This window comes from Bombina bombina, chromosome 6 (genome assembly GCF_027579735.1).
Source record: "Bombina bombina isolate aBomBom1 chromosome 6, aBomBom1.pri, whole genome shotgun sequence".
NCBI lineage: Eukaryota > Metazoa > Chordata > Amphibia > Anura > Bombinatoridae > Bombina > Bombina bombina.
In genome coordinates, this window is record NC_069504.1 from 1,153,232,065 (window position 1) to 1,153,252,879 (window position 20,815).

Sequence of the window (20,815 nt, forward strand, 5' to 3'; positions counted from 1 at the left end):
TTGGTATCCCACAAGTAATGGATGAACCCGTGGACTGGATACACCTTACAAGAGAAAACAAAATTTATGCTTACCTGATAAATTTCTTTCTCTTGTGGTGAATCCAGTCCACGGCCCGCCCTGTCACTTTAAGGCAGGTGTTTTTTATTTTTAAACTACAGTCACCACTGCACCCTATAGTTTCTCCTTTTTCTTGCTTGTCTTCGGTCAAATGACTGGGGGTGGCAGTTAGGTGAGGAGCTATATAGACAGCTCTGCTGTGGGTGTCCTCTTGCAACTTCCTGTTGGGAAGGAGAATATCCCACAAGTAATGGAAGAACCCGTGGACTGGATACACCACAAGAGAAAGAAATTTATCAGGTAAGCATAAATTTTGTTTTCTCCTCTAAAATCCACAATGTACTGAGTCCTTCACTATTGTAGCTCATTTTCATAAACGTCATCCTCTTCTGGTTGCTCCTAATGGGACTTGAAACCCCAAAATCTTTTCTTCATGATTAAGATAGAACATACATTTTTAACAACTTTCCAATTTACTATCTAATTTGCTTCTTTCTCTTGGTATACTTTTTTGAAAAATATGTCTAGGTGCGAGCTAGATGCTGATTGGTGGCTGCACATATATGCCTCTTGTCATTGGCTTATGAAAGGTGTTAGCTAGCTCCCAGTAGTGCATTGTTGTTCATTCAATAAAGGATAACAAGAGAATAAAGCAAAATTTGCAATAGAAGTAAATTAGAAAGTTGTTTAAAAAAGTATGTTCTATCTAAATCATGCGCGGTCCCTGCACATAATGCTCTCTGTAAAGCTTCTTATTGATGTCTGACACTGGCGAGAAAATCAGCGGAGATTATAGAGGGTATTTAATGCTCCTCCTCGCACGCTACCTGCGCTAGAAGTAAGCTTATTGCACACGTCGTGTAGTGCTCGTATTACAAGTTGAAAGTAAAATGTTTTTGTGCTTGTGCTAACCTGATGCACTAAAAAGCTGAAGTTAGATAATATGCAATAACGTATTCTCCCATAGAAGTCAATGAAGCAAAAAAAAACCCCTCGTGTATAAATATGATCGCATATTCTCAAGTGCGCTAACCTGACATAAAAATATTAATATTTAACATTCCAATGTTCTTTACATTCTAGAATATGTTCTATTTATTTGTGTGTGTGCGTGCGCATGCATATATATATATATTACACACAGAGAAAGCCCAGCACTAACTTACAAGCTCTCAGCTAAGATTAAAAGCAAAAATGGAAGAGTTAGTTACCGCATCTGGCCAAATGGGACAAGCCCAGGTACCATGTCAAGGTCTCTTCCAAAACCCCTAAACAGCCACACAATGCAAGCTCTCAAACCAACAAACTGAGAACAAGTGAAGGGTGCACAGATGCAGTAACTAAGTCTTCCATTTTGCTTTTAATCTTAGCTGAGAGCTTGTAAGTGAGTGCTGGGTTTTCTCTGTGTGTTGTATTAATTTGTTTTGTAATATTCCCTATGGTTCTTGCACCCAGACCTGTCTGGGGCTAACTTCCTGTGACTCTGGGTACAGTGCAGCTTCCTGAGAGTGCCAGTGGCACCCAGGGCTGAGTATGTTGCAGGGTCATGGGATGTGTACCCGGTCCAGTCTGAGAGTACATACATACATACAAAGTCCCAGGGCTCTGCACGCACTTTATATCTGTAAAAATGCATCAAAAGCAACCATAAGTAATGAAAGAGGACGCACTCTCGGGTCTTGTCAAATACAGTATTTAATAATACAGCAACATATAGTGACATTTCGGGGTGATTAGCCCCGTCTTCAGACCTTGTTAAAACATACCAGTATGTGAAATAAATAAACTTACCCTCTACCAAGTGCCAGCAACAAAGTCGGAAATGGCCATGGTGTCCTACCTGCACCACTGCGCAGGTCCGATGGTTGCCATGGCAACCGGAAGTCGCATCCCTCAACTACCCTCAGCGTGAAAACCGGAACAGACAAGGCCGCCCATCTGCACTGAAACACAGCGCCAGAGGTTGCCATGGGAACCGGAGGACGCTACCTATTGAGAATAAAACGGCAGAAAATATATCAGATGACATCAAATAATACAATGTTAAAGAATGTTACAAAATATATAGGGCTATAACTGTTACGGTTACCCTTAGTCTCGCTGAGAGATGGACCGCTTAGTAGCCTGGATCCCTATTGCTAAAGAGGGGAGAAGCTGCTTTCCATAGTATTCTATATGAGTCTCGCAAATATAGAATAATCTCCCTTAGCTGTAGTACAGCTAGGATACCCTTCTGCCCACAAAAACGAGTCAACGCTGCGATTGAGGGTCAAACAAGAACTCAGCACTGGGATGCCCAGCCTGCTTTTTATTAAGGTTACATGCACACAGGCACTCCCAGGGGGAGAGGGGGGGAAGCACAAAATCCCCCATCACACATTTAGATAGAGAGCACTGTCCTTTGACAGGCCACAATAGGATTACAGTACTTAAGATAACAAGTTTACAAGTTCATCTTATCAATTAGCAGTCTGGCTCCAGAGGTGATTAGACAATGGGATTGGTTATCCCTAAACTTAGAGCTGAGGCCAGCAAAAATGTGTATTTAGGCAATAGTTTCTAAAAGCTGAAAAAAAAGAGTTAACTCTTTATGAAATGATACTTGTTACGGTTTTCTTGGAGCCCTTCTTAGGCGCTGGCTTGCTGGTTCAGGCATTGCTGCTGGGAAATAAGCTCTTCACAACAAAATAACTAATGCTTCTGTAACAGTGCTCCCTTTCTGTGGAACACTCTGGCAGACACGGTCTGACCCCTTTTCGGGGCAGACTAAGGCTGTCCAGACCGCTGGTTATGCGGGGCTGAGGTCTGTTTGTCTGGACAACCCGTCGGCGTTGCCATTCTGTTTCCCAGGTCTGTAAGTAATGGTGAAATTGAAGGGTTGCAACGATAAGCTCCAACGTAATAGCCTGCCGTTATCTCCAGAGACCCGGTTCAGCCACACCAACGGGTTATGGTCGGTGACCAGAGTGAACTCCTGACCATATAAATAGGGAGTCAATTTCTTTAATGCCCACACCAAAGCCAAACACTCCTTTTCGACCGCTGCATAGCTGACTTCGCGGGGCAGGAGCTTCCGGCTGATGTAGGCAACTGGATGCTCCCCTCCATCTTCGCCTACTTGGCTGAGGACAGCTCCCAGCCCGAACATGGAAGCGTCTGTATGGACGATAAAACGTTTGTTAAGGGCTGGGGCCGCCAAGACAGGAGCGTTAATTAGAGCATTTTTGAGAGCCTGGAAAGCCGTTTCACAGTGGGGAGACCACAGGACCTGTCGAGGTAAGTTCTTCTTGGTCAAGTCAGTCAGGGGTTTGGCAAGTGTGCTGTAGTCTGGTACGAACCGTCTATAGTACCCTGCCGTGCCCAGGAAGGCTAGGACCTGAGTCTTAGTGATGGGGGTGGGCCAATTGGCGACAGCTTCTATTTTGGCCAGCTCTGGTCGCTGCTTTCCACACCCCACCCGGTGACCCAGGTACTGTACCTCGGCCATCCCAAAGTGGCATTTTTCTGGCTTCAGAGTCAGGCCAGCAGCACGGATCTGATCCAGAACCATTCCCACATGAGCTAAGTGGTCCTCCCAGGACTCACTGTGGATCGCTATGTCGTCCAGGTAGGCGCAAGCAAAACTCTGGAAGCCATCCAGGAGCCTATCCACCAAGCGCTGGAATGTAGCTGGGGCATTCTTCATCCCAAACGGCATTACCCTAAACTGATATAAGCCGAATGGGGTGACGAATGCCGACTTGGGGATAGCCTCCGGGGCCAGGGGAATCTGCCAGTAACCTTTGCAGAGGTCAATAGTGGTCAGGTAATTTCCCCTGGCTATACGATTGAGTAGCTCGTCTACCCTGGGCATAGGGTAAGCGTCCGTCACGGTATTTTCATTGAGCCTCCGATAGTCTACACAGAACCGGGTGGTCCCATCTTTCTTGGGCACCAAGACAACTGGGGAGGCCCATGGACTATCGGAGGGCTCAATTACCCTGAGCTGGAGCATCTCATCGATCTCCTTCTTCATTCCTGTCCTAACTGCTTCGGGGATTCGGTACGGAGCCTGGCGCAAGGGAGCTTGTCCCGGAGTATCTACCTGGTGGGTGGTTAAAGTAGTGTACCCTGGCTTCGGGGAGAAGGTGAGGTGTTTGGACTGGAGGAGTTGGTTGAGCTGCTCCCTTTCAGTGGGGCTAAGTCAGTCCCCTATCTGAACCTGCGCCACTATACCTGTGGGGAGACTCTTTTCTAATAGGTCTGGAATGGGTAAACTGTCGGGGTCTTCCTGAGGGGAACAACATACGGCCGTCACGTTCTCTGGTCGCTCAAAATATTCCTTGAGCATGTTTACATGGAATGTCTTTCTAAGATTGTTGTCATGGCAGCTAGCTATCACATAAGTGGTGTCTCCCCTTTTCTCTACGATCTGGTAGGGACCCTGCCAGGACGCCTGCAATTTGTCTGTCTTCACCGGCTTAAGTACTAACACCTTTTGTCCTATGGTGAAGATTCTCTTTCGGGCCCCCCGATCGTACCATACTTTCTGTCTTCTCTGGGCCAACTGGAGATTAGCCCGCACGGATTTGGCTAATTGCTCCATTCGGTCCCTGAGTTCCAGCACGTATGGCACAATGGGGACACCGTCAGCCTCCATCTCTCCCTCCCAGTGCTCCCGGATCAGGTTTAGGGGTCCCCGTACCTTTCTTCCGTAGAGCAACTCGAAGGGAGAGAACCCTGTCATTTCCTGGGGCACCTCCCGATAAGCAAATAGGAGGTGCGGCAGGAAGCGTTCCCAGTCTCGGTATTCCTGAGTGAACGTCTTGAGCATTTGCTTGAGGGTCCCATTGAACCTCTCACACAGCCCGTTCGTCTGGGGGTGGTATGGGGAGCTCAGGAGGGACTTCATTTTGCAAACCTGCCAGAGTTGTTGGGTTAATTCAGCCGTAAATTGGGTGCCTCGGTCGGATAGGATTTCTTTTGGAAATCCTACCCGGGAGAACACCTGTACTAGTGCATTCGCTACCGTATCCGCTTGTATGTTGGATAGGGCGACAGCCTCTGGGTACCTGGTAGCGTAGTCCACTACGGTAAGAATGTAGCGCTTACCGGAGGGACTAGGGGTAGCCAGTGGTCCCACTAGGTCAATAGCAACCCGGCTGAAGGGTTCCTCTACAATGGGCATATTTACTAGCTGGGCTTTAGGGTGATCGCCTCGCCTTCCTACTCGTTGACACACATCGCAGGTGTTACAGTAAGTTCTAACGTCAGCGTGCACCCCTGGCCAAAAGAACGTGTGAGTAATGCGGTGTAGGGTACGGGTAACGGCTAGGTGGCCTGCTAAGGGGATGTCGTGGCCTATTTTGAGGATTTCTTGACGGTATTTGTGGGGCACTACCAGCTGTCGCCTACGCTGTCCCCTTTTCTCTGTCCAGCGGTATAGTTTCCCTTTTTCCCATAAGAATGTTTCGTTATCTGCCCCGCCCCCTCCGGTCTCTGCTCGTTCCCGGTACTTTTGTAAGGTCGGGTCAGTCTTAGACTCTGCCTCGAAAGCATCTGGGGTGTCCCAGGGTATGGGGCCTAACCTGTCAGGCAAGGTCGGGGTAGGTCTTACCTGTGTCTCCCGCACTGGTGAGAGCTCTCGCTCCGTCCGGGCTTGGGCCCGTGTAGTCACTGGGTCCGCCTCGTTGTTGCATACTGGAGCATAGGCAGAAGTCATGGGGCCCAAATCGTTGCCCAGTAGTACTTCGGCAGGTAAATTATCCATTAGGCCCACGTTCACAGCCCCCTTTCCCGCTCCCCAATCAAGATGCACTTTAGCTGTTGGAATTTTGTACACATCCCCCCCCGCCACTCTAACGGCCACAGTCTGTCCGGATCGCTTGTGCTCTGGCACCAAATGACTCTGTACCAGCGTGATAGTAGCCCCTGTGTCTCGCAATCCCTCGGTAGATCGCCCCTCGAGCCATACCCTCTGCCGATGGTGCTGGCGGTTATCTGAGGCAGCATATACAGGGTCTGCCTCGTGAAGCGGCCCCACATATCCCTCCATAGGGGCCTCTTGGTTAACACAGAGGGCCCGGGCCGGACGATAGGACCCAGAGGGGTAATTGTAATTCCTGGGTGTCTGGTGCGTATTAAGGGGGCAGCTAGCCATGAAATGCCCTGGTTGCTTGCATCGGTGGCAAGTCGGTCTGTGACGCTCAGAGCTGTTATTGGGTGGTCCTGAGTGTCGGACGGGCCCTGTGGGCACCGGGGCTCGGAATTCAGCACGAGGGGGTGCACGGTAAACCTCTCTGGGTTCGACCCGTGCTGGAGCTCGGTAGTTCATGGGTTCGTGAAGACGGGAGTCATAATGTTCATCGGCCAATTTGGCTGCTTCTTCTAAGGTAGAAGGCCGCCTGTCTCGCAGCCATTCCTTCCCTTGCTGTTCCATGCCATTATAAAAATGTTCTAAGAGAAACAATTGTAAAATTTCCTCCCCAGTCACCGCTTTACTTCCGCTCAGCCAGTGATTTGCCGCTCTCCGCATTCGGTGCGCCCATTCCATATGGGTATCGTTAGGCTTCTTTTCCGTGCCCCGAAACTGTCGGCGATACGTGTCCGGAGTTACAGCGTACCGTCGCAACAGTGTCTCCTTAACTAGCTCATACTGTGTCACTTCCTTAGCACCCAGAGTAGGAAAGGCTTCCAGGGCTCGCCCGGATAGTTTCCCAGACAATATCGTGGGCCACTCTCTGTTGGGAATCTGGTGCAGGGCACATTGCCTTTCGAAGTCCGCCAAATATTCATCAATCCCTGTCTCGCTCTCTAGAAAGGGTCGAAATGCCGTATAGGGTATCTTTGGCCTCCCCGCATTTTCGACAGGGATGATTACCTGCGGGGCTACAGCATTGCGGTGTGCGTTCGCTAGGTTGAGTTCGTGGGCTCGAGTCTCTCGTATATCCTCGTCCGCCTCCGCCATCAACTGCTGTACCAATTCCATGGAGGGGTTCGGCCCGTATAATGAGAGCCTTTCCCGAACAATCCTGGTTTTTTGGTCACTAATCGTGGTCGGTGTTTCCGCCATTGTGAAACTCTGATCCAGTTCGTTCAATTCTGCGATCAGCTCTCTCCTCGGCCGGTTGCTGGCGTACCCCCCTCTGCTTTCAAGTAAATCCTTTAGGGTTGTACGCTTCAATTTTTCGTAAGCACTCTCCATCCGTTCTGTACCTCTCCTAGGAAATCCAGGAAAATCCCGCCGCTGCCGCCAAATGTTACGGTTACCCTTAGTCTCGCTGAGAGATGGACCGCTTAGTAGCCTGGATCCCTAATGCTAAAGAGGGGAGAAGCTGCTTTCCATAGTATTCTATATGAGTCTCGCAAATATAGAATAATCTCCCTTAGCTGTAGTACAGCTAGGATACCCTTCTGCCCACAAAAACGAGTCAACGCTGCGATTGAGGGTCAAACAAGAACTCAGCACTGGGATGCCCAGCCTGCTTTTTATTAAGGTTACATGCACACAGGCACTCCCAGGGGGAGAGGGGGGGGAAGCACAAAATCCCCCATCACACATTTAGATAGAGAGCACTGTCCTTTGACAGGCCACAATAGGATTACAGTACTTAAGATAACAAGTTTACAAGTTCATCTTATCAATTAGCAGTCTGGCTCCAGAGGTGATTAGACAATGGGATTGGTTATCCCTAAACTTAGAGCTGAGGCCAGCAAAAATGTGTATTTAGGCAATAGTTTCTAAAAGCTGAAAAAAAAGAGTTAACTCTTTATGAAATGATACTTGTTACGGTTTTCTTGGAGCCCTTCTTAGGCGCTGGCTTGCTGGTTCAGGCATTGCTGCTGGGAAATAAGCTCTTCACAACAAAATAACTAATGCTTCTGTAACAATAATGTACAATACACAGGCAATTTTCGGTTCGCGAACGGCGGACTCGAACTTCCGGTATTGTTCACGAACCCGCGAACCACCATTGACTTCAATAGGCAAGCGAACTTTAAAACCTACAAGGACTCTTTCTGGCCACAATAGTGATGGAAAAGTTGTTTCAAGGGGACTAACACCTGGACTGTGGCATGCTAGAGGGGGATCCATGGCAAAACTCCCATGGAAAATTACATAGTTTATGCAGAGTCTGCTTTTAACCCATAAAGGGCCTAAATCAACTAACATTCCGAAATTGTTTGCAATAACGTGCTTTAAAACATCAGTTATGATGTCGTATCTATCAGGTAGTATAAATAGTATAATTGGCTAGGTGGGCCTGGCACACAGCAGGCTGCAAGGCAGGAGGAAAGTGCAATTCAATGGCACGAGCAAACTGAGGATTCAGAACAACTATTACCAAAAATTGTAATTTTTAATTATTAAGAATACTGTGACAACAAATATGATTGGTGTAAATATTTTGAAAGTAGGCCTGGCACACAGGCTGGCAGGCAGGAGAAAAGTGCAATTCAATGGCACGAGCAAACTGAGGATTAAGATCAACAATCAAAACATTTTTCATTTTAATTAGTAACTATACTGTGACAACAATTATGATTGGTGTGAATAGTTGGCAAGACGGCCTGGCACAAAAGGCTGGCAGGCAGGAGGTAAATGCAATTCGAGGACACTAGGAGACTGAATACTGACAGTCAAAACAGTGATGATTGACAATTTTTGCAATACTGTTAAAATAAATATGATTGCTGGGAATAATTGGCTAGGTGGGCCTGGCACACAGCAGGCTGAAAGGCAGGAGGAAAGTGCAATTCAATGGCACGAGCAAACTGAGGATTCAGAACAACTATTACCAAAAATTTTAAATTTTAATTATTAAGAATACTGTGACAACAAATTTGATTGGTGTAAATATTTTGAAAGTAGGCCTGGCACACAGGCTTGGAAGGCAGTAGAAAAGTGCAATTCAATGGCACGAGCAAACTGAGGATTAAGATCAACAATCAATTTTTTTTTATTTTAATTAGTAACAATACTGTGACAACAATTATGATTGGCAAGATGGCCTGGCACACAGGAGGTAAATGCAATTCAATGGCACTAGGAGACTGAATATTTGCAGTCCAAAAAATTATGATTTTTATTTTTTTATATACTGTTACAAGAATTATGATTGGTTCCACTAATTGGCTAGTTGGACCTGGAAAACACGCTGGCAGGCAGCAGGAAAGTGCAATTCAATGGCACGAGGAAACTGAGGAATCACAAGCGATCAATTTGGAATTAACAATACTTTTACAACAACTAGGATTGGTGGCACTAATTGGCTAGTTTGTGCCTGGCACACAGGCTGCCAGGCAGGAGGAAACTGCAATTCAATGGCACTAGTAGACTGAATATTTGCAGTCCAAAAAATTATGAATTTAATTTTAATTTTTTTGATACTGTTACAAGAATTATGATTGGTGCCACTAATTGGCTAGTTGGGCCTGGCACACAGGCTGGCAGATATGAGTCGTGGATGGTAGGTAGGGCAGCAATTTAACACAGTATGCTGCGTAAGTGACAAAAACATAGGCCTGATAGAAAATTAAGTTAGATTACACTAGCAAAATATTTTAAAATTTTAGATTTTAATATTAAAATTATGTTAAGAAGTGCAATGCACATATGAGTGGTCGCACTGGCTGGCTGCTACGTAGGGCAGCAATTAACAACAGTATGCTGTGTAAGTCAGATAGACAGTTAGACACAGGCCTGATAGAAATTAAAATTTGATTACACTAGCATAATGATTTAAATACTTTTTTTTGGGAATTTAAAGAAAAAGGTTAAGCACATACATATGAGTCATGGCTGATAGCCTTGGAAGGGCAGCTATTAAAAACAGTAGGCTCTGTAAGTCAGATACACACACGCCTGATAGAAAATACTATTAGATTACACTAGAAAAATTATTTAAATTATTTTTTGGGGGGGGGAATTAAAAAAAGGTTAAACACATATGAGTCATGGCTCATAGACTAGGGAGGGCAGCAAGTAAACACAGTAGGCTCTGTATGTCAGCAAAACACACAGGCCTGATAGAAAATTATATTAGATTACACTATCAAACAAATTTAAACTTTTTTTTTTATATTTTAATTAAGGTGAAGAAGATATGAGTGGTGGCTGCCTGGCACAGACCAATTAACCAAAAAAATGAGGTATATTAATGCTGAGTGAGCCTGACAGACACAGGCCTGATAGAAAATGTAATTAGATTACACTAGAAAAAGGATTTAAATAAAAAAAAAAAAATTAAAATAATGTTATAAACAGATATTAACACTGGTGGCTGGCACAGAGCAATGAACCAGGGTGTATGCTGTGTGACACAGGCCTGATAGAAAATGAAAAAAAATTACACTAGCAAAATAATTAAATTTTTTGGTTAGTTAAATTTAAACTAATGTTGTTAGGGAGATATCAGTGGTGGCAGTAATCACAGCATATGCTGTGAGCCTTAAACACACAGCCTGAAAGCCAGGCAAATGCTAATAAAAAAAATACGAAAAAAAAAAAAAAACCGGCATGAAATATAGCCCTAAAAAGGGCTTTTTGGGGTGCTGTCCTTGCAGCAGAGATGAGTGAAGTCCTTCTGGACTGTAGTGGACACTAAATACACTAGCCTAGCTATGTTTTTCCTATTAATGTCAGGAGCAAAAACACAAAACGTCCTCTCATTAAGAAAGCAAGGTCGTTATGAGTCTAAAATGGCGGATTCCGAGTAGCCGGGAGGGTCTGTGAGGGAGTGTCTGATGTTGATTGGCTCTAATGTGTCAGACGGCTGTGTCATACAGGGTCAAAGTTTCCTCAATGATGACACATAGGGGCGGATCGAACATCGCCATGTGTTCGCCCGCAAACGCGAACAAGCTATGTTCGCTGTGAACCGTTCGCGGGTGAACAGTTCGGGACATCACTAATATCTATATCCCAGAAGCTATTTAAAGACATAGCATTATAAAGATATATGAGTACAACATATATTGACTTCTAATGGCTGTAAAAGAAATAGAGACGTTAGTTTTCAAAATGACAACACATACAAATGCATCAGAGTAACTAACCTAAAGTACACATGCCGTCCCTATAAACAATAAAGTAAGATGAAAGCCTGATTAGAGGAAACAATGCCAATCTAAATTTACATTTAACCCTATTGGAGCAAAGGTATTCAGGTTAAAAATCCACCGAGAACAGCCATTGCATCAGCCAATAGGATTTTTTTTACCTTAATTCCGATTGGCTGATAGAATTCTATCAGCCAATCGGAATCTAAGGGACGCCATCTTGGATGACGTCACTTAAAGGTACCTTCATTCTGTTTTAGTCGTCGGATGAAGAGCATGCTCCGCGTCGGATGTCTTGAAGATGGACCTGCTCCGCGCCGGATGGATGAGGATAGAAGATGGATGAAGACTTCTGCCGTCCGGAGGACCACTTCTGCCCGGCTTGGATGAAGACTTCTGCCCGTCTGGAGGACCACTTCGCCTGGCTTGGATGAAGACGTCTCCCGGTAAGTGGATCTTCAGGGGGTTAGTGTTAGATTTTTTTAAGGGTGTATTGGGTGGGTTTTATTTTTTAGATTAGGGTTTGGGCGGCAAAAGAGCTAACTGCCCTTTTAAGGGCAATGCCCATCCAAATGCCCTTTTCAGGGCAATGGGGAGCTTAGTTTTTTTAGATAGATTTTTTATTTGGGGGGGGCTTTTTATTTTAATAGGGCTATTAGATTAGTTGTAATTAGTTTAAATTTCTGTAATTTGTTTATTATTTTCTGTAATTTAGTGTGTTTTTTTTTTTACGTTAGCTAATTTAATTTCATTTATTTAATTGTATTTCTCTTGTAAGGTGTATCCAGTCCACGGATCATCCATTACTTGTGGCATATTCTCATTCCCAACAGGAAGTTGCAAGAGGACACCCACAGCAGAGCTGTCTATATAGCTCCTCCCCTAACTGACATATCCAGTCATTCTCTTGCAACTCTCAACAAACATGGAGGTAGTAAGAGAGAAGTGGTGAAATGTAGCTGTTATTTTGCTTCAATCAAAAGTTTATTATTTTTAAATGGTACCGGAGTTGTACTATTTTGTTTCAGGCAGAAAAATAGAAGAATCTGCCTGTGATTTCTATGATCTTAGCAGGTTGTAACTAAGATCCAACACATGACTGAAGAGAGAGATAACTTCAGCGGGGGAATGGCGTGCAGGTTATCCTGCTATGAGGTATGTGCAGTTAAGATTTTTCTAGAAGATGTGAATGCTAGAAAAATGCTGCTGATACCAAATTTATGTAAGGTAAGCCTGAATACAGTGATTTAATAACGACTGGTATCATGCTTACTTTCTGAGGTAATACTCTTTTATATTTACAATATAAAACGTTTGCTGGCATGTTTAAACGCTTTTATATATACTTTGGTGATAAAACTTTATTGGGGCCTAGTTTTTTCCACATGGCTGGCTTAAATTTGCCTAGAAACAGTTTCCTGAGGCTTTCCACTGTGTTACTAGGCCCACAGCAAGGCTGTGGCAGTTTGGTGTGACTGTTAAAAAAAGTTTTTTTGATCCGTTTTTTGAACTAAGGGGTTAATCATCCATTTGCAAGTGGGTGCAATGCTCTGTTAGCTTATTATACACACTGTAAAAATTTCGTTTGATTTACTGCCTTTTTTCACTGTTTTTCAAAATCTGACAAAATTTGTTTCTCTTAAAGGCACAGTACCGTTTTTTTATATTTGCTTGTTAACTTGATTTAAAGTGTTTTCCAAGCTTGCTAGTCTCATTGCTAGTCTGTACAAACATGTCTGACATAGAGGAAACTCCTTGTTCATTATGTTTAAAAGCCATGGTGGAACCCCCTCTTAGAATGTGTACCAAATGTACCGATTTCACTTTAAGCAATAAAGATCATATTCTGTCTTTAAAAAATGTATCACCAGAGGAATCTGACGAGGGGGAAGTTATGCCGACTAACTCTCCCCACGTGTCAGATCCTTTGACTCCCGCTCAAGGGACTCACGCTCAAATGGCGCCAAGTACATCTAGGGCGCCCATAGCATTTACTTTACAAGACATGGCGGCAGTCATGGATAATACACTGTCAGCGGTATTAGCCAGACTACCTGAATTTAGAGGAAAGCAAGATAGCTCTGGAGTTAGACGAAATACAGAGCATACTGACGCTTTAAGAGCTATGTCTGATACTGCCTCACAATATGCAGAAGCTGAAGAAGGAGAGCTTCTTTCTGTGGGTGATGTTTCTGACTCAGGGAAGATGATGCAACCTGATTCTGATATCTCTACATTTAAATTTAAGCTTGAACACCTCCGCGTGTTACTCAGGGAGGTTTTAGATGCTCTGAATGACTGTGATACAATTGCAGTGCCAGAGAAATTGTGTAGACTGGATAAATACTATGCAGAGCCGGTGTGCACTGATGTTTTTCCAATACCTAAAAGGTTTACAGAAATTATTACTAAGGAATGGGATAGACCAGGGGTGCCGTTCTCTCCCCCTCCTATTTTTAGAAAAATGTTTCCAATAGACGCCACCACACGGGACTTATGGCAGACAGTTCCTAAGGTGGAGGGAGCAGTTTCTACTCTAGCAAAGCGTACTACTATCCCTGTCGAGGACAGTTGTGCTTTCTTAGATCCAATGGATAAAAAGTTAGAGGGTTACCTTAAGAAAATGTTTATTCAACAAGGTTTTATCCTACAGCCCCTTGCATGCATTGCTCCTGTCACTGCTGCTGCGGCGTTCTGGTTTGAGTCTCTGGAAGAGGCTTTACAGGTAGCGACTCCATTGGATGACATACTTGACAAGCTTAGAGCACTTAAGCTAGCCAATTCTTTTGTTTCTGATGCCATTGTTCATTTGACTAAACTAACGACTAAGAATTCTGGTTTTGCTATCCAGGTGCGCAGAGCGCTATGGCTTAAATCATGGTCAGCTGACGTTACTTCAAAGTCTAAGCTGCTTAACATTCCCTTCAAGGGGCAGACCCTATTCGGGCCTGGTTTGAAGGAGATTATTGCTGATATCACTGGAGGAAAAGGTCATGACCTTCCTCAGGATAGGTCCAAATCAAGGGCCAAACAGTCTAATTTTCGTGCCTTTTGAAACTTCAAGGCAAGTGCGGCATCAACTTCCTCTAATGCAAAACAAGAGGGAACTTTTGCTCAGTCCAAGACAGTCTGGAGACCTAACCAGACCTGGAACAAGGGTAAGCAGGCCAAAAAGCCTGCTGCTGCCTCTAAGACAGCATGAAGGAACGGCCCCCTATCCGGTAACGGATCGAGTAGGGGGCAGACTTTCACTCTTCGCCCAGGCGTGGGCAAGAGATGTCCAGGATCCCTGGGCGTTGGAAATTATATCCCAGGGATATTTTCTGGACTTCAAGGCTTCCCCCCCAAAAGGGAGATTTCACCTTTCACAATTATCTGCAAACCAGATAAAGAGAGAGGCATTCTTACACTGTGTACAAGACCCCCTAGTTATGGGAGTGATCCATCCAGTTCCAAAGGAGGAACAGGGATTTTACTCAAATCTGTTTGTAGTTCCCAAAAAAGAGGGAACCTTCAGACCAATTTTGGATCTAAAGATCTTAAACAAATTCCTCAGAGTTCCATCATTCAAGATGGAGACTATTCGTACCATCCTACCTATGATCCAGGAGGGTCAATACATGACTACAGTGGATTTAAAGGATGCTTATCTTTACATTCCGATACACAAAGATCATCATCGGTTTCTCAGGTTTGCCTTCCTAGACAGGCATTACCAGTTTGTAGCTCTTCCCTTTGGGTTAGCTACAGCCCCAATAATTTTTACGAAGGTTCTGGGGTCGCTTCTGGCGGTCCTAAGGCCGCGGGGCATAGCAGTGGCCCCTTATTTAGACGACATCCTGCTTCAGGCATCAAACTTCCAAATTGCCAAGTCTCATACGGACATAGTGTTGGCATTTCTGAGGTCGCATGGGTGGAAGGTGAACGAGGAAAAGAGTTCTCTATTCCCCCTCACAAGAGTTTCCTTCCTAGGGACTCTGATAGATTCTGTAGAAATGAAAATTTACCTGACGGAGTCCAGGTTATCAAAACTTCTAAATTCCTGCCGTGTTCTTTATTCCATTCCTTGCCCTTCGGTGGCTCAGTGCATGGTAATCGGCTTAATGGTAGCGGCAATGGACATAGTGCCGTTTGCACGCCTACATCTCAGACCGCTGCAACTCTGCATGCTCAGTCAGTGGAATGGGGATTACACAGATTTGTCCCCTCTTCTAAATTTGGATCAAGAGACCAGGGATTCTCTTCTCTGGTGGCTATCTCGGGTCCATCTGTCCAAAGGTATGACCTTCCGCAGGCCAGATTGGACAATTGTAACGACAGATGCCAGCCTTCTAGGTTGGGGTGAAGTCTGGAACTCCCTGAAGGCTCAGGGATCGTGGACTCAGGAGGAGTCACTCCTTCCAATAAACATTCTGGAACTAAGAGCGATATTCAATGCTCTTCAGGCTTGGCCTCAGCTAGCGACAATGAGGTTCATCAGATTTCAGTCGGACAACATCACGACCGTGGCTTACATCAACCATCAAGTGGGAACAAGGAGTTCCCTAGCGATGTTAGAAGTCTCAAAGATAATTCGCTGGGCAGAGATTCACTCTTGCCACCTATCAGCTATCCATATCCCAGGTGTAGAGAACTGGGAGGTGGATTTTCTAAATCGACAGACTTTTCATCCGGGGGAGTGGGAACTCCATCCGGAGGTGTTTGCACAATTGGTTCATCGTTGGGGCAAACCAGAACTGGATCTCATGGCGTCTCGCCAGAACGCCAAGCTTCCTTGTTACGGATCCAGGTCCAGGGACCCCAAGGCAACGCTGATAGATGCTCTAGCAGCGCTTTGGTCCTTCAACCTTGCTTATGTGTTTCCACCATTTCCTCTGCTCCCTTGTCTGATTGCCAAGGTCAAGCAGGAGAGAGCATCGGTGATCTTGATAGCACCTGCGTGGCCACGCAGGACTTGGTATGCAGATCTAGTGGACATGTCATCTTTTCCACCATGGACTCTGCCACTGAGACAGGACCTTCTACTTCAAGGTCCTTTCAACCATCCAAATCTAATTTCTCTGAGGCTGACTGCCTGGAGATTGAACGCTTCATTTTATCAAAGCGTGGTTTCTCCGAGTCAGTCATTGATACCTTAATTCAGGCACGAAAGCCTGTCACCAGGAAAATCTATCATAAGATATGGCATAAATATCTTTATTGGTGTGAATCCAAGGGCTACTCATGGAGTAAGGTCAGGATTCCCAGGATATTATCTTTTCTCCAAGAAGGATTGGAGAAAGGATTGTCAGCTAGTTCCTTAAAGGGACAGATTTATGCGCTATCTATTCTTTTGCACAAGCGTCTGGCGGATGTCCCAGACGTTCAGGCATTTTGTCAGCCTTTAGTTAGAATCAAGCCTGTGTTTAAACCTGTTGCTCCACCTTGGAGCTTAAATTTGGTTCTTAAAGTTCTTCAGGGGGTTCCGTTTGAACCTCTTCATTCCATAGATATCAAACTTTTATCTTGGAAAGTTCTTTTTTTGGTAGCTATTTCCTCGGCTCGTAGAGTTTCCGAGTTATCTGCCTTACAATGTGATTCTCCTTATCTGATCTTCCATGCAGATAAGGTAGTTCTGCGTACCAAACCTGGGTTTTTACCTAAGGTGGTATCTAATAAGAATATCAATCAAGAGATTGTTGTTCCGTCTTTGTGTCCTAATCCTTCTTCAAAGAAGGAACGTCTATTACACAATCTGGACGTGGTTCGTGCTTTAAAGTTTTACTTACAAGCTACTAAAGATTTTCGTCAAACATCTGCTTTGTTTGTTGTCTACTCTGGGCAGAGGAGAGGTCAAAAGGCTTCGGCAACCTCTCTTTCTTTTTGGCTAAGAAGCATAATCCGCTTAGCCTATGAGACTGCTGGCCAGCAGCCTCCAGAAAGGATTACAGCTCTTTCTACTAGAGCTGTGGCTTCCACATGGGCCTTTAAAAATGAGGCTTCTGTTGAACAGATTTGCAAGGCTGCGACTTGGTCTTCGCTTCATACTTGGTCTTCGCTTCATAATTTTGCTTCTTCGGAGGCTATTTTTGGGAGAAAGGTTTTACAGGCAGTGGTACCTTCCGTTTAAGTACCTGCCTTGTCCCTCCCTTCATTCGTGTACTTTAGCTTTGGTATTGGTATCCCACAAGTAATGGATGATCCGTGGACTGGATACACCTTACAAGAGAAAACATAATTTATGCTTACCTGATAAATTTATTTCTCTTGTGGTGTATCCAGTCCACGGCCCGCCCTGTTATTTTAAGGCAGGTATTTTTTAATTTTAAACTACAGTCACCACTGCACCCTATGGTTTCTCCTTTCTCTGTTTGTTTTCGGTCGAATGACTGGATATGGCAGTTAGGGGAGGAGCTATATAGACAGCTCTGCTGTGGGTGTCCTCTTGCAACTTCCTGTTGGGAATGAGAATATCCCACAAGTAATGGATGATCCGTGGACTGGATACACCACAAGAGAAATACATTTATCAGGTAAGCATAAATTATGTTTTAATGTAGTGAATTTATTGAATTGTAGTGAAGTGTTAGGTGTTAGTGTAACTTAGGTTAGGTTTTTTTTTTACAGGTAAATTTGTCTTTATTTTAGCTAGGTAGTTAGTTAATAACTATTTAATAACTATTCTACCTACGTATTTAAAATAAATACAAACTTGCCTGTAAAATAAAAATATATCCTAAGCTGGCTACAATGTAACTATTAGGGGTTAATAAATGTAGGTAAGTGGCGTCGATGTTAGGACCGGCAGATTAGGGGTTAATAATATTTAACTAATGTTTGCAAGGTCGGAGTGTGGCGGTTTAGGGGTTAATATGTTTATTATAGTGGCGGCGACGTTGGGGGCGGCAGATTAGGGGTTAATAAGTGTAGGTAGGTGGCGGCGACATTGGGGGCGGCAGATTAGGGGTTAATAAATATAATGTAGGTGTCGGCGATGTTGGGGGCGGCAGATTAGGGGTTCATAAATATAATGTAGGTTTCCGGAGCAACAGATTAGGGGTTAAAAATTGTATTATAGTGTTTGCGATGCAGGAGGGCCTCGGTTTAGGGGTTAATGGGTAATTTATGGGTGTTAGTGGACTTTTTAGCACTTTAGTTATGAGTTTTATGTTACAGCGTTGTACCATAAAACTCTTAACTACTGAGTTTTAAATGCGTTAGGACTCTTGACAGGGTAGGGTGTACCGCAAACTTTTTGGCCTCTCAGGACAGACTCGTAATATCAGCGCTATGGAAGTCCCATAGAAAAAGACTTTACGAAGTTTACGTAAGACGTTTGCGGTAAGGCCAAAGAAGTGTGCGGTGCCCCTTAACCTTCAAGACTCGTAATAGCAGCGGGCGTAAAAAAGCAGTGTTAGGACTTCTTAATACTGCTTTTTTACCCTAACGCACAACTCGTAATCTAGCCGAAAGTGTTGTTTTAAGTAAGAGTTGCTGTGGACGTGGGTCTGACTACGTGGTTATTGCTTTGGGAAGAGGCAGAGGTTAGTTGCGTAGGGCGAGAGCAAAGGTTTATTAACTATAAGGAGGTTAAACTGGTACTTATATAGGTGCAAATGTTAATGTGACTGATCTTGTACACACTGAATTTACAGCTGGATGTAAGTTTCACACCAGGAGAAGCCAGGTGTAATGAGGATTTGGCCTGTGCTTAACGCTCAAATAAGGTCACTAAGTGAAGCAGACAAGGGGTTGACAAATTGATAATTGTACCTAATACACATAGGAGCTAGCTACAGACTCTTCACGCATGTCCTGGACATCACAACTGGATGCGCATGCGCCTTAAGATATCCCCCACTCTCTGTACAACACCTTATTACTGAGATCACGCTAGTTTCCCCCACTAGTTCTGGACTAATCAGAAAGCCCATCAGAGTTACTGTATAAGAATGAGGCATTTTCCTACATTTAGTACTGAGTCAACTGGTAATTTTTTTTTTTTTGCCTTATTGGTAAACTAGTCCTTAGGCAGTACAGCAGTCCCACCCCTTGTTCTCTCTCTACCCCTCTCTTTTGTGCTCTCTTCCCCTCTCTTTTGCGCTCTCTTCCCCTCTCTTTTGCGCTCTCTCTCTCTTCCCCTCTCTTTTGCTCTCACTCTCTTCCCCTATCTTTTGCTCTATCTCCCCCTCTCTTTTGTGCTCTCTCCCCCTCTCTTTTGCTCTCTCTCCCCCTCTCTTTTGCGCTCTCTCTTGCTCCACCTCTCTTTTGCTCTCTCTCTCTCCCCCTCTCTTTTGCGCTCTCTCTCTCCCCCTCTCTTTTACGCTCTCTCTCTCTCCCCCTTTCTTTTGCGTTTTCTCTCTCTTTTGCACTCTCTCTCCCCCTCTCTTTTGCGCTCTCTCTCCCCTCTCTTTTGCGCTCTCTCTCTTCCCCCCTCTCTTTTGTGCTCTCTCTCTCTTTTGCACTCTCTCTCTCCCCCCTCTTTTGCACGCTCTCTCTCCCCCTCTCTTTTGCGCTCGCTCCACCTCACTTTTGCTCTCTCTTCCCCCTCTCTTTTGCTTTCTCTCCACCCTCTCTTTTGCTTTCATTCCCTCCTCTCTTTTGCGCTCTCTCCCCCCTCTCTTTTGCGCTCTCTCTCCCCCTCTCTTTTACGCTCTCTCTCTCCCCCTCTCTTTTGCGTTCTCTCTCTCTTTTGTGCTCTCTCTCTCCCCCTCTCGTTTGCTCTCTCTCCTCCTCTCTTTTGCGCTCTCTCTCTCTTCCCCCTCTCTTTTGTGTTCTCTCTCTCTCTTTTGCACTCTCCCCCCCCTCTTTTGCGTGCTCTCTCTCCCCCTCTCTTTTACACTCTTTCTCTCCCCCTCTCTTTTGTGCTCTCTCTCTCCACCTCTCTTTTACTCTCTCTCTCTCCCCCTCTCTTTTGCGTTCTCTCCCCCCCCTCTCTTTTGCGTTCTCTCTCTCCCCCTCTCTTTTGCGTTCTCTCTCTCTCCCTCTCTTTTGCATTCTCTCTCTCCCCCTCTCTTTTGCGTTCTCTCTCTCCCCCTGTCTTTTGCGTTTTCTCTCTCCCCCCTCTTTTGCGCTCTCTCTCCCCCTCTCTTTTGCACTCTCTCTCCCCCTCTCTTTTGCACTCTATCTCCCCCTCTCTTTTGCGCTCTTTCTCTCCCCCTCTCTTTTGCTCTCTCTCTCTTTTGCTCTCTCTCTCTCTTTTGCGCTCTCTCCCCCTCTCTTTTGCACTCTCTCTCCCCCTCTCTTTTGCGCTCTCTCTCCCCCTCTCTTTTGCGCTCTATCTCCCCCTCTCTTTTGCGCTCTCTCTCCCCCTCTCTTTTGCGCTCTCTCTCCCCCTCTCTTTTGCGCTTTCTCTCTCCCCCCCTCTTTTGCGCTCTCTCTCCCCCCTCTCTTTTGCTGTGTCTCTCTCCTTTTTTTTTGCTTTCTCTCTCCCCCCCTCTATTTTGCTCTCTCTCTCCCCCCTCTCTTTTGCTCTGTCTCTCTCACCTCTCTTTTGCCCCCCTCTCTTTTGCTCTCTCTCTCCCCCCTCTCTTTTGCTCTCTCTCTCCATCCCTCTCTTTTGCTCTCTCTCTCCCCCTCTCTATTGCTCTCTCTTACCCTTCTCTATTGCTCTCTCTTCCCCCTCTATTGCTCTCTCTCCCCCCTCTGTATTGCTCTCTCCCCCCTCTCTTTTGTTCTCTCCCCTCTCTCTTTTGCTCTCTCATTTCCCTTTATTGCTCTCTCATTTCCCTTTATT

General features: G+C 45.1%; 1 protein-coding gene across 1 annotated transcript in view; it reads left to right on the top strand.

Annotated features, from left to right (window-relative positions):
• LOC128664935 (phosphatidylinositol 3-kinase C2 domain-containing subunit gamma-like) overlaps window positions 1-20,815 on the top strand; it is a 131,742-nt gene that overhangs the window by 9,451 nt on the left and 101,476 nt on the right. The gene's annotated exons all lie outside the window — the stretch shown is intronic.